Raw genomic sequence first — 13,636 nt, forward strand, 5'->3', positions numbered from 1 at the left:
TCTCTTCCTCCCGAGCTCCTCACTCGCTCCTGCCCCGCTATCTCCTCCGTTCTTATCTCCCTTTTTCTCCCCGTTTTTTCCCGTAGCTCACACCAACACTACGCGTGATAGATGCGCCACCACTTCGAATCCAAATCAATTCAAAATTAAATAAAAATCCGTTACAATTTTTATTTGTTTTATTTTCTAAATTTGTGGAAGTCACCGCGAGCGGTGATCCACTTGTTCATTTTGGGTTTTTGTGTAAATTTTTGATTAATTCATTAGTGTGTGTAAATAAATAAGGGTGACCGATTTTCAACTACGTTGGACTTTCTTTTTGCGGACTTTGCGGCCGACCCTTGCGTCTAAAACAATAGTGATCGCGGAAACTAGTGAGTGACTCCGTGCCCTCGAGCAGCGAAAAGGGAAGTTTCGAAAGGTAAGAGAATTCCCATTTTTCTGTGATGTGTGATTAACACTTCTCAGGTAGAAGACCAGATAAAAACACGCTACCCGATTAACGATAATTTAATTTTTCAAAAATAATATTTTTTTTTATAACTCACGCCCCAGCCTTGTTAGGCTGGTTACAGATGGAGAATACCCAAATAATACTCGAACCGACAGTCATCTACTTATAGGAGTAATTCTCGACCCGAGACTGATATTTGGGAAGCCTATAAACTATGCCAGAAAAAAAAACAGAAAAACAGCAGCAGCCTTAGGGAAGCTATTACCTAATCTGGAAATACCGAAAGCCAGTAAGAGGAGTCCATAATAAGTACTATATGGCGCACCTGTTTGATATGAGACCATGAAAATAGAAAGATACAAAAACATGGTAAAGTCAACACAAAGGGCTATGTCAACACGAATAAGTAGCGCATATACTCGTAGAACAGTATCATATGACGCCCTGATGGTGATATTTCGGGACAATCCCTATCTATCTACCAGCGGAGGAACGGAAAAGACTACACGAAAACAGGAATAGACAGACACAAGATCACAAGGAGGAAAGAAAATATACTATGGAAAAATGGTAAAATGAACGGAACATAACCAACAAGGGGCAATGGACCAAAAAATTATTAGCAACTATAACTCCATGGGTACAAAGGGAATTCGGAGAAACAGTGACAAGAATAGGGAAAAGATAATCCCCAATATGTATGTATTGTCCGGAAAATGATGACGCCGAACACACACTATTCAAGTGCGATCGATTCAGAGAGGAAAGAGCAGAACTCAAAACAATACGACAAAGAGATAAATGTAGGGAAAATGTTATATCGACAAGGAAAGAAAGAGACGAAGAAAGAAGAGAATCGAGAGCCAAGGCTTTCCAATGTTATGTGGTAAACGGCTCCGGAAAGCCTAGGAGAAAAGGGGAGGGGTTTTAGTGTTTTAGTGAGGGAAAAATCCTACATTCCCCCGCGGAATTGATAGATATAATCTTCCCGCGGGGAACCTTTTGAAGGTTTCCCCTCCTCGCAAAGGAAAAAAAGTTCAGGTCAGGTCAGCACTGGCACGGGAAGTGGGATGAGATTTGTAATAAATTAGATGAAAATATATTCGGGGACGGATACAAAATTGCATTCAACCAATTTAAGATCACCCAACCTAAGGTTACACTGACAACGACGGTGAGAACAAGGATCTCTAAAGAATTCTTTGTGTTGAAAACGAACGGCTACCTGGATGTGTCCAAATACAAGAAATTATAGATGTAATAAGATAAAACTAGGTAAGGCCCCAGGGACCGGACATCCTCCCACCAGAGATTATCAGAGAATCGGTACTAGGAGAGGTCAACTTCTACAAAAAATTATTCAATAGCTTGTTGAGAATGAATAAATTTCCGGATACATGGAAGAAAACAAGACTAGTACTAGTAGAAAAACCTAAGAAACAGTCAAGGAAACAACCAAATACCGACCAGTCTGTCTTGTCAGCTCTCTGGGCAAAGTTTATGAAAACCTGATTAAGAAAAATCCAAATAAAGAGATTAGCGAAAGGGGTGGGCTGCAAGAAATGCCATATGGATTTAGAGATGGATGAAATAGGATCACCGGAATGGTGTGCTCTCAATTCGATAGACGTCCAAAACGTATTCAATACAGAGGACTGGAAATTGATAATCGGGAAACTACATTAAAGAGAAATTATCTAGTGAACACCATCAAAAACTATCTTAACAAAAGGAAAGTACAAATAGACAAAAACACCACATTGGAGACAGGAGAGAAAGCACCACAAGGATCAGTGATAGATCCGATCTTACTAAACATCCTATATGACGAAATTATCAAAATCGATGTCCCCGATGGAACCACACTGATGTGCTACGCCGACGACCTAGGTATGGTAATTACGGCCCCTACAAAAGAACAGTTGATGTCTAAAGGAAACGTAACTTTAAACAAGGTCAAACTATGGACGACCATCAACAAACTCCAAATAGCCAAAGAAAAAACGAAGGCAATAATACTCAATTCCAAGAGGAAAACAAAAGATATACTTAGAATTTGAGTTGGAAAACCACAAAATAATACCTAGTGAAAGCATCAAATACCTAGGGCAACAGCAAGGGCCTTGGAGTGCTTAACACCGAATATACGAGGACCGAAAATGAAAGAGAGAAATATGCTCTACATGGCGGTACCATCGATCTTACTCTATGGAGCACCGGTATGGCAAAGAGCACTGAAAATTCAAAAATACAAGAATATAATGAAATCCACCCAACGGGTATGTGGAGCCTTTAGAACGGTCTCCTATGACACAGCCATGGTGACTGCAGGAATGACCCGGATACATATATTAGCTGAAGAAAGAAAAGGGCCGTACAAGAACTCGATAACGGACACAACAGACAGACTTGAAGCTCGACAAATAACCCTCATCAAATAGCAAGAGGAATGGAAAAGCGCCACGAAGGGAAAATCGACACACAGGCTAATTGGAAACATTAAACAGTGGATGACGAGAAAATGGGGACAAGTAAGCTACCAAATGTGCCAAATCCTATCCGGACACGGATGTTTTATGAAGTAAGTAGCTGCAATAAAAAATAGAGGAAATGGAAAGTAGGAGTGTATGTAATGTGAATCTGAAGATGATTCGGAGTATACACTCTTTTACTGCCATAAATGGGATGATGCGAGAAATGACCTACAAGAGAAGATTCGTACCAAGCTACGAGTAGAAAACCTCTTTGACAAAATGCTGGGTAGCGATGGAAGCTGGGAAATGGTAGAAGAATTTACAACGAAAATAATAGGACAAAAAGAGAAGAACGAGAGAGAGAAAGAACTTAAGGTAGAAGATTCTAGATAAGAAGTATGACACAGGCCTCTGATGATGCGTGACAAACGGAACCAGGGCCTGGAAGTAAAGGAGAAGGGTTTTAAGGAGAGTTTTAGAATCCCACACACTGAATATCTTTTTGTCCTCCTTAGGAAAAAAAAGGTCAGAACAAGTTAAATCAGGTCAGGTCAGGTCAGGGTAGATCAGGTTAGGTCAGGTGAGGGAGTCAAACATTAGTGAGTATCTGACAAATCTCATTGGAAACTACCTGTGTAAAAGAGAAATTCTGTTTGGGAAAAAAGGGGGGGGGTACCACAAGGCTCAGTGTTGGGCCCCACCCTGTGGAATGTGCTATATAACGAGGCGCTGACGGCCAGGATGCCGAGAAACTGCAAAATTTTTGCCTTTGAGGACGATTTAGCGTTAATGGTTGCGGCGGAAGAAGAGCAGGAATTGGTACAGAAGGCGAATGAGGCTTTGGCTATAGTGAAGCACAATATGAGTCAATACAGGCTGGAGCTGGCCCACCAGAAAACAGAGGCAGTAATCCTGAAAAGCAAGAGAGACAGAACCAAAGTAGTTTTCAATTTGGATGGGGTGGTAGTGGTACCCGCAAAAAATGTTAAATATCTGGGCATCTGGATAGATAGCAAAATGATATATGGAGAGCATATAAGGAAAACTGTGGTAAAAGCCAATAAGGTGACGGCGGCGCTTAGTGGAGTGCTCCCAAACGTAGGAGGTCCAGGATACTGGAAAAGAAAATTATTATACAACGCGGTAGATATTGCCACGAAGCTGAGGACACGGCAGAACATACATTTTTCGAGTGTGAGAAATGGGAACGGTGGAGAACCGAGATAGAGCTGGATGTAGACATAAGCAATACACCTGGAAATGTGATAACAAAAATGATCGAAAGTCCAAGAAACTGGAAGATAATCGAAAATTATGTAGCACGGGTAATAAAGCAGAAAGAAAGGGACGAAAGTGACGAGACAGAGAGAACATGAGCGCCAGAAGAACGACAAGACAGGCCGAACATACTGACGTGGTGCCCAAAGGGACGTTTCCGGTATGTTGATGGCAACAAGGAGGGGTTTTAGTGGGTTCGGCCAACTCAGGATGAGTGGAGAACCCCACACTCCCCCTTGCAATGACACCAGCGGGGGGCGCCTGAATAGCAGGTTTCCCCTCCACAAAAAAAATAGGTCAGGTGAGGTCAGGTTAAGTCAGGTCAGATTAGGTCAGGTCTGGTCAGGTCAGGTCAGTTCTATTCCAAGGAATGGAAATAAACAAACAAATAGGGAACCAAAAAAGAGGGTGTACTGGTAGAACAAAGAAACAGCTAACTTGTGCAGACAATGTTCCGACAAAAAGACAAATTTTACCAGAATTATTAAAAGACAATACCGGTAACAACAGTACCAGCACGAGCAGATAGAACTGGCCCACCGGGAATATAAAGAGGAGAGGAAAAGTCCGGGATTTGGAGAGCAAAAACAGGGAAATGGATAGAAATGGTGAATATTGTTAACAATGACCATGGGGGAGAGGAAGTTCTGAGGACGCTGTTTTCACAGAGCCCAAGTACAGAATGGGAGAGGAACTTAAAACGGAAGGACTGCCCCTCAAACTGGAAGAGTTGGTGGAGTTGATTTAGATGGTAAGTGAGGTTTCGAGACGCACTAAAGAGATGTATGTAGTCGTGATCCTAGATGTACAGAATGCGTTCAGTTCATATGGGGAAGTAGGTATAGAAGAAAATCTGTTATTGGGATATTGCAAGGTACGTAAAGACCATAATAGCAGAATATTTTACCAACCACAGCATAGAGGGTTACATGATGGGCACTTTTGCCGAATATAGTAACGCCTCTATCCTGAGGATAGAGTATGCCGATGACCTCATTTTGATCTCATCAGGTAAGAAGGAGGAAGAGCTAGAGAGAAGGGTGAATGAGAAATTGGAGAAAATACGAGAGGAAATCGGTAAGATGAATAGGAAGTTGGCGATGTAGAAATCAGAAGCAGTGATGGTGGTGGACAGATTCGAGGAGACAAATCTGGATCTGAGAATACGGAATAAACCGCTGAAGATAAAAGATAAAATAAAATACCTAATGAGGAGCCAGATAAGAGACCCTCGTCTACAGAATACAACAAAGAGACCAGATAAAGGCGGGGAAACTCATAGGAGTACTGGGCAGATTGTGCACGCAAAAGGGAAAAACTGTAACTAAAAAAGGGTCAAGTCAGGTCAAGTCAGGTCAGGTCAGGTCAGGTCAGGTCTGGGGTGCGATTTTGTTTCTCGATCAAAAAAAAACTCGATAGCGATAAAATCTCGTTTGCTGGTTGAGATGCTACATTTTTGTAACATTTCTCGATTCTGTCACGAAATCAAGTCTTCATGGAGTGATATTTTCTCGATAGCTCTGAGTAAAGCGATAAATTTTGGAGACATAACCTCGAAATTTATGTCAAAATAGAAGTTTAAAATCGTAATTCTGAGTTATAAGTTCTTAAAATTAAGGTAATTGTAAAGTTTTAAGCATTTAATAAGCTTATATGCAAAGAATAAATGCAAACTTTTGCATTTAAGAGCTACGCATACTACGCAATGGCATTTATCGCAAGTGATAATTTATCACTTCGCTCGAGAAACATAATCGCACCCCAGGTCACGTTAGATCCGATCAGGTCAGGTCAAGTTAGGTTAAACAACGCCAGGGCACAATAGGTTAGAGGAGGTCAGGTTATGTTAGATCAGTGAACTAGGGACAATGAGTTCGAGCCTCGACTTATAAATAAACATCGACAAAGTATTGCCTAGATAAATATTCATTTGAGGAGAAGTTGCGTCATCTTGTAAATCTAGATATACCTACTTAGATTTTTATTTTAACGATATTTAATCTAATTTGTGATGACTCAAGTCCTCTACCAAAATTAATAATTGCTGAAAAAATTATAAATCCGCTTGTACTTTAAAATTTAGTAACTCTCACTAGGACCTACACTGTGTTTGAAAATAACGAAAAGTTGCAAATTTATAAGTATATGAGAAATATCCAAATAATAATTACAATTTATCAGTGTTTTACTGATATAATAAATTCAGGTAATTTTTCGTAAGAAATAAATAAGTGTTATATGTTGCTTGGAAGAAAAAAAAAACCTAAATCACATTTTGTAGGACATATAGGACAGAAAGGAAAAAATCAGTTCTTCCTTTCTCAAATTTATCCATTGATAACAAAAATGTACCAGTAGTAAATAGGGTGAAATTTTAACTTATTTATTGATTGCAGACTGCAAATTCGTGCTAACTTAAAAGTAAAAAAAATCTCACCGTAAATTTATTGTGGGTACTTTAATTTTAGCATATTAAATTTCAAAATGAGAAAAGACTAATTAAAAACTTGATTCTCTTTATTCTGAATGGTTCTTCATTAGTTTATTGTCCTTTTCTTGATTACGAAACTAAACGTATTGGTTGCAAACAATTAAAACTCTTTTAGTGTATTTACAGACGAAGAAAGCACCATTGTGCATCACAAAACATTAAAATAAGTATTTCGGGTCAGCAAAGATCCAAATTAGTTTTAAATATCAAGTTTTTATTTATCTATAAAATATACCAATGGGAAAAATGGTTTCTCAATGTCTCAGTACACACATAACTTAAAAAATATTTATGTTTATTTTTCAAAAGAATTGTACTGTTAGCACCTTCGGATAACAAGCATCTGCGTTGAAAGAAAATGAGATTTGATTGATTTGGTCCGCTCAAAAAACAGGGAAGAGCGCTAAACATTTAATTAATTAAGCTAAGACAAGCTAAAATGTATTCTTACATTTTCGAGACAATGCGGTGGTGTGAACAATATTGATTTTATAAAAAAAATGTCGCTTAGGTTAAAAAAAAGAACACAGTTTAAGGTTGGTTCATGATCATTCTAAATTAAAATAACTAATTGTAGTAATTTTTCCTTAAATCCTCATTTTGCGAAAAAACTTTTATTCAAATTAAATACAGACACTGAGTCTTATTTCTGTCACACTGGTAATTAAACAAAAACAATAAGCAAGTATTTTTTTAAGTCAATGAAAAACGTCTTCAAGTTGACAATCGATGGTTGATTACTTTGTGCTTTTTACTGTAGAACTGACACTTCCACCTTTTATTTGAGCGCAATTTATGAAAGTTTTGATTTTGTTAAATTTATGTACCTTAGTAATCTTGACATTATTGTCAGATAAGCAGAGAAAGTCACTTCTTTTTGTAATATATTGTATTATTTGCATACAAATACATAAATCCCGTTTTTGTTGTGTTTTCAAACATCCAGCTTGGTTTTATTAAAGATAGTTTAGATTACCCAACAGCAAATAGAAATGAGGTCAATTTTATTGTACTTATTGTAAGTGCAGGTAACATTGGAAGTAGAATAAAATAATCAAATACCAACTTCAAGACTTCTTCTCTTAGTAGCAGACCACCACCCACATAAGAAAAAGTAAATATAACTAAAAGTTTATAAATTTGAAAACTCATATCAAATCGATAAGTAACAAAAGGTTTTTCAAAGAATGCACGAACATACGAACGTGTTATTTTCGGAAAAAGATGGATTTACAACTTTGATCTTTTATATTACTTTAGTTCGGGCTTTAACAAATATTTGAACTTTCTAGGAAAACCTTAGCTTTGTAACTGTTCAATCATACCCGAGCGTATTTGATAAACCTATTTTCCTTAGACAGTGAGATTTATGTGACGTTTAACATCACTGTCCGAAAACTGTTACCGATTGAGCAATTATTTCTCTCAGCCCCAAAAATGTCCACGTTTTACTGATGACTAAAAGCACAGACATCGTCATCACCATGTCATAAATCACCGCAAATCGATAGGAATATCACTTATGTGTCAATTCACGACAAAATTAGTTATCGATTTTACCAGAACAAAAAATCCGTTTCCGCTGAAATTACCATTATTAATTCTCCAGCAGCAAAATCCCGCGTAGCCGCCACTGGCCAGGATATGATTCGATTACGGCCGGTGATGGCGGCGATTTTTGATAAATTCCAGGTCCCCAGAGATATACTCGGATAAGAAATATAGGCAATAGTTTCGCAGATAGGGGTAATAAATCTCGGAATTCGATCTTGAGAAAACCATAAATTGCACCTGCGATCGGGAATAACGCTAACCGGCTCACTAGCATCAGGATGCAAAGCAGAATCGGTCTGTTTCTGTACTCGCGCCCAAATAGAAAACAGATCCGGCGATAATTCAGTACAATGTATTTATTTATCGCTTTCATATTTCAGCCCTATCGCGAATAAAACTTAACCGAGCAAGACGTACGACCGCGTCAAGATCTATGAGACCGATGCACACGAACGCCTCACACAACCCATCCTTCATAACCGCTTCCGACTCCCTTGCGGCATCAGGATCCCAAATATTACGACCATGACGCGACGTCGACACGACCGCGACGTCTAATTGACAATTGTTGCGTCTCTGTCTCAGACGCATCACGAATTTTCTCTTCGGCGGTTATGCCATTAGGTTAATATAGTAGAGCAAGTTGATTTTGGTCTTTTTGTGATAAACCGTTGTGCTTCTAGCACCTGCTAGTATCGAGTTTCAGCCACAGCGATCGTTAGCAGAGGAATTGCTAGTTCTGAGTGCCGCTTTCTCGATCGAACTAGAAGGAAAAACGAGTGTAATTAGTGCAATATCAGTTTATTAATGATTTATTATATAGGCTTCGGATTTTAGGGCGTTAAAAAATGAATAAAAGGAGGCATTTTAAGGTCCCAAAATTGACGAATTAGGTTATAAAAATCTTAGTTTAAGTTGAAAACCTAGAGGAAAAAATATGTGTTCAACGAAAAAGCATACATTAAAAAAATATATATTAAAAAAAAAACATTGAACAAAACATTATAGAAACAAATATTTCGTGTAACAAACAAAAAAATGATTAAATAAACAAACGATCTATAGTTACGTCCACTAATTCTAAGTTATCGCAAAAAAATGATGATCAAATTAAAGCAAGTCGTATTTAACAAAAAATAAAATCATAATTCAGGTATTTAAAACGAGTTACAAAAGCAAACTATATATTTCTCTAAATTTTCGATTGTAAATTTACACCTTTGATCACTTAAAACACTTTTAAGTTTTGAAAACGTGCGTTCCACATCGCAAGAAGTGTTTTAATATATTAGTAGACCTAACTAGCGAATACAAATTTAGTTGTTTAGGCATAACCAAACAGCGGATTTCTGGGTTAAATGCTTCTTGTGAAAAATGTAAGCACTTCAAAACTTTTTTATATCTGTAACTATGATACAATTTGGAGTCATTTGACACATTTTTTTTTTATGCTTATTTGCTTTTTTTCAATTTTATGCATATTAAAACTTATATGCTTATTTAATGCTTTTTTCCACGAATATGACTTTTAATGCATATTTTGTTCAAATGCCGGCCTTGTCGGGATGACAAATACTTGTTAGTTAGCCGTATCGTATCGTATGCATTTTACCTGGACTTGACCATTGAAGTACACTTACTCAAGACACTTTCTGTGAATAGGTTCCGGTCGTTTGGGTAATAAAATTTTATTATAGAATTGCAAAAATACTCCACAGATTTTATGACTTTCAATCCTTATTTCCGTTGATAATGAATTAAAGCTTTTAACCAGATGTTCTTTTTCGGCATTTTGCGGCAAGACCGTTGAAGATATTCTAGAAAACAGGATTATTGTACCCAACTACCTACCTTAAAATTTTTCTAATGGAATCTTTTAAGTAAATGAACCGTTTATTTCACAACCATCAGTCTATCGCATCTGTCGTAGTACAGTGTTATACGTGGTTCTCCCTTGTTACATGTTGAGTTCTTTTTGGTAATATTACTAATATTTTAAAAGAATGCCGCAAGTAAAATCGACGCCGGATGAGTGGATAAGGGATTTTTCAGAATTAAAATTAGAAAACAATAAAATATTCTGCTGAGCTTGTGTGAAAACCATAAGCCCACTAATTTTTTCTTATCTATTTTCCTTTGTTAATCCTGTATATGTACGTTGTTTTAGATTCAAAGTGATAAAAAATATAACGTGACGCAACATGTCAGAACGACTCTTCATGTAGAAAGGAAGAAAATGTTTGAAGCAGACCATACATGAATCTGTTGCATCTACTTCCACAAAAGATGAGCAGTTTCAGTTTAATTTCGATTTGTGTAAAATGATGATCCAGTCCAATATACCTTTAAAAAAATTGGCGAAAGGCCCTCTTCAAGAATTCCTTGAAAAACACTGCAATCGACATATTCCGGTTGAAAGTACTCTCCGAAAAAATCATGTAGGCCCAGTGTTTCAGCAAGTTTACAACGAAATTAAACATCGCATTGGAGATAATTATTTATGGTTCGCTGTCGATGAAACAACCGATAGTTGTGGAAGATACGTGGCAAGTTTAATTGTTGGAATCTTAAATGAAAATTTCCCTAGTCGAGGGTATGTAGTAAGTTTTAAAATGTTAGATAAAACAAATGGCAATACGATTACCAGATTTGTAAATGACAGTCTTACGTCACTATTTTTGCCAAGTGCCGTACCGGCGAATAAAATTTTATTGATGATCTCGGATGCAGCTCGTTATATGTTGAAAGCAGGGAATAATCTAAAAATATTGTACCCCAATTTAATTCACTCTACTTGCATTGCCCATGGTTTAAACAGAGTGGCTGAAGGAATACGTTTGCAGTTTCCTACTGTTAATAAATTAGTGCCAAATGGTAAAAAGATTTTTGTTAAAGCCCCACAAAGAGTGAAACATTTTAAGGAAAAATTTCCAAACATACCATTGCCCCAGAGCCGATTATAACGAGGTGGGGAACATGGTTACAGGCCACATTTTATTACGACAAATATATCAAAAAATTTGAGGAAGTAGTACGGAGTTTAGCGAAGATTCTTCTAAATCGATTAAATATTGCACAAATATTTTGGAAAACAAAGATTTGCGACAAGATCTAGCTTTTCTAAGAAGCAATTATCAATTCGTATGTGAGGTAATAGAAAAGTTAGAAAAACCCAACATGTTGTTGGTAGATGCCATAAACTTAGTGAAAGAATTTAAACAACAAGCAAACGCAGTAAGGGGTGCTATTGGTACTAGAGTATCTCAAAAACTTGACGAAGTGTTAAATAAAATGCAGGTTTCGGTGTTCTTTCCGACGTTGCTCGTGTTTTACAAGGCCAGAAGTTGGAAAATTTGGAATTAGATTCAACATTAGTTGCAAAATTCAAATTTGCGCCAACAACGAGTTTGGATGTTGAACGCACATTCTCCAATTTTAAACACATTTTAAATGATCGGCGAAAAAATTTTACAGTGGACAACTTGGAACATATTACAATCATAAATTGTTTTAAAGAAAACTGAAATACGTGTGTAAAATATAAAGTCTAGGATTATTGTAATAATATTTTATCCAAAGTTCTAAGAAGTGTTCTTTGATTTGTAATATGATTATGTTTTTAATGCTTTTTTGCTTAAAATAAAACTTTTTAAATGAAAGTGTTATGCTTATTTAATGCTTTTTTGCTTAAAATAAAACTTTTTTATTGAAAATGTTGTGCTTATTTAAGCGCTTATTCTTAATTTTTTTTTTGCTTATAAATCCGCTCTCTATTCATAACAGAAACCTGGCTTCCAACTGATTTCCCCGCACATCTAGTTACTATAGCTAACTATGAATTTATAGGTAAGCGTAAAAAGATTGGGTTGTGGTGGGGGTGTAGGTTTATACATTAATAAACAGATCAATTTTAGTTATATCAGTTCTGATCTTATATCAGTTAATAATGACCTTGAACAGCTATGGATCTGCATAAAAATTCAGAAAATGAAGATCGCAGTAGAAGTTTTATATAGGCCCCCGTCCAAACCTACAAACTGTATTGACAACCTCGAAATCACCCTGGCAAACTTAACAGCCGAGATGGACGAAATAGTATTATACGCCTAAAGTCATCCAGAGAAATCCTAGATCATGGTACTGTAGACTTACTGCATGTAACGGATCACTTGTTAACTTTTTGTGAAATCAACTTGCAGCCTCCAAAACATAAAATTAACACGGTTACCTATAGAAGTTTTAAGTATTTTGATTCAAATGAATTTTCTCGAGATGCCTCCCTTATAAACTGGAATCATATTATTAATCTTAAATCTATTAACGACAAGTTATCTTTTTTTATCTCAGCAATATTCAGCCCTCTTCGACGTTCATGCCCCTCTCAAAACCATCACTACTAAGAGACCTGCTAAACCTTATATAACCGACACGATAAAGGAAATAATCAAACTCAAAGACAAAGCAAGGAAAAAGTATATTTAATCTAGAGAAAAAACTCATTACCAGGCGTATAAAGATCTCAAGAACAAAAAAAAAAACTGCTTATGTGAAATACGAACTTAATGCTTGTAAAAAGAATTCAAGGAAACAATGAAATAAGTTTAGTGATCTTGGAGTACATCAACGAAAATCTAACGAAATAGCACCTGAACTAACTGATCCAAATCGCATAAACAATTTCTTTTGCAACGTTCCTTCAACATCTATTGATCCTAATTTGGTGGAATTCTTGAATTAAAATCGACACCACAATCCACATCAAACTTTAGAACTTACATTAGTTACTACGGAAGGAGTCAAAAATGCTCTATTATCTGCATCTGCTTAAACGTATTTTTCCTTTCTGTGGAGACACAATTACTCATTTAATTAATACATCCTTTTTATAAGATATGGTTCCTAAAGTGTGGAAAAAAGCAGTTGTTGTTCCGCTGGCCAAAGTTACGAAAGCGGCTAATTTAATTGTCAGTCACATCTAAAATAGTAGAGAAGATTATAACCTACAGAATTATGAAATACATGAACGAATTTAATATTCTACCTTTATATCAGTCTGGTTTCAGAAGAAATTACAGCACTTGCAGCGCCTTACTGAATATAACTTCTGACATCGCGACAGCTTTTGATGACTCCCAGTTATGTATACTAATGCTCCTGGACTACAGTAAGGCATTCGACATGGTGAATCATCAACTACTTTTAGCGAAACTTAGATACTATGGTCTAGCCGAAGCATACTGCAATTGGTTCAACAGCTATTTATCAAATAGAAAGCAAGTCGTCAAATTAGAAGATAACGTGTCGTCAGAAATTGAAATGGATGTATGAGTCCCTCAAGGTAGCTCTCTGTCTCCGATACTTTTCACCATTTTTACTGCAGATTTA

The sequence above is a fragment of the Zophobas morio genome, unplaced genomic scaffold (genome assembly GCF_036711695.1).
Source record: "Zophobas morio isolate AGI-343-1 ecotype UQ-CSIRO unplaced genomic scaffold, CSIRO_AGI_Zmor_V1 ptg000014l, whole genome shotgun sequence".
In the NCBI taxonomy this organism is placed as follows: Eukaryota; Metazoa; Arthropoda; class Insecta; order Coleoptera; family Tenebrionidae; genus Zophobas; species Zophobas morio.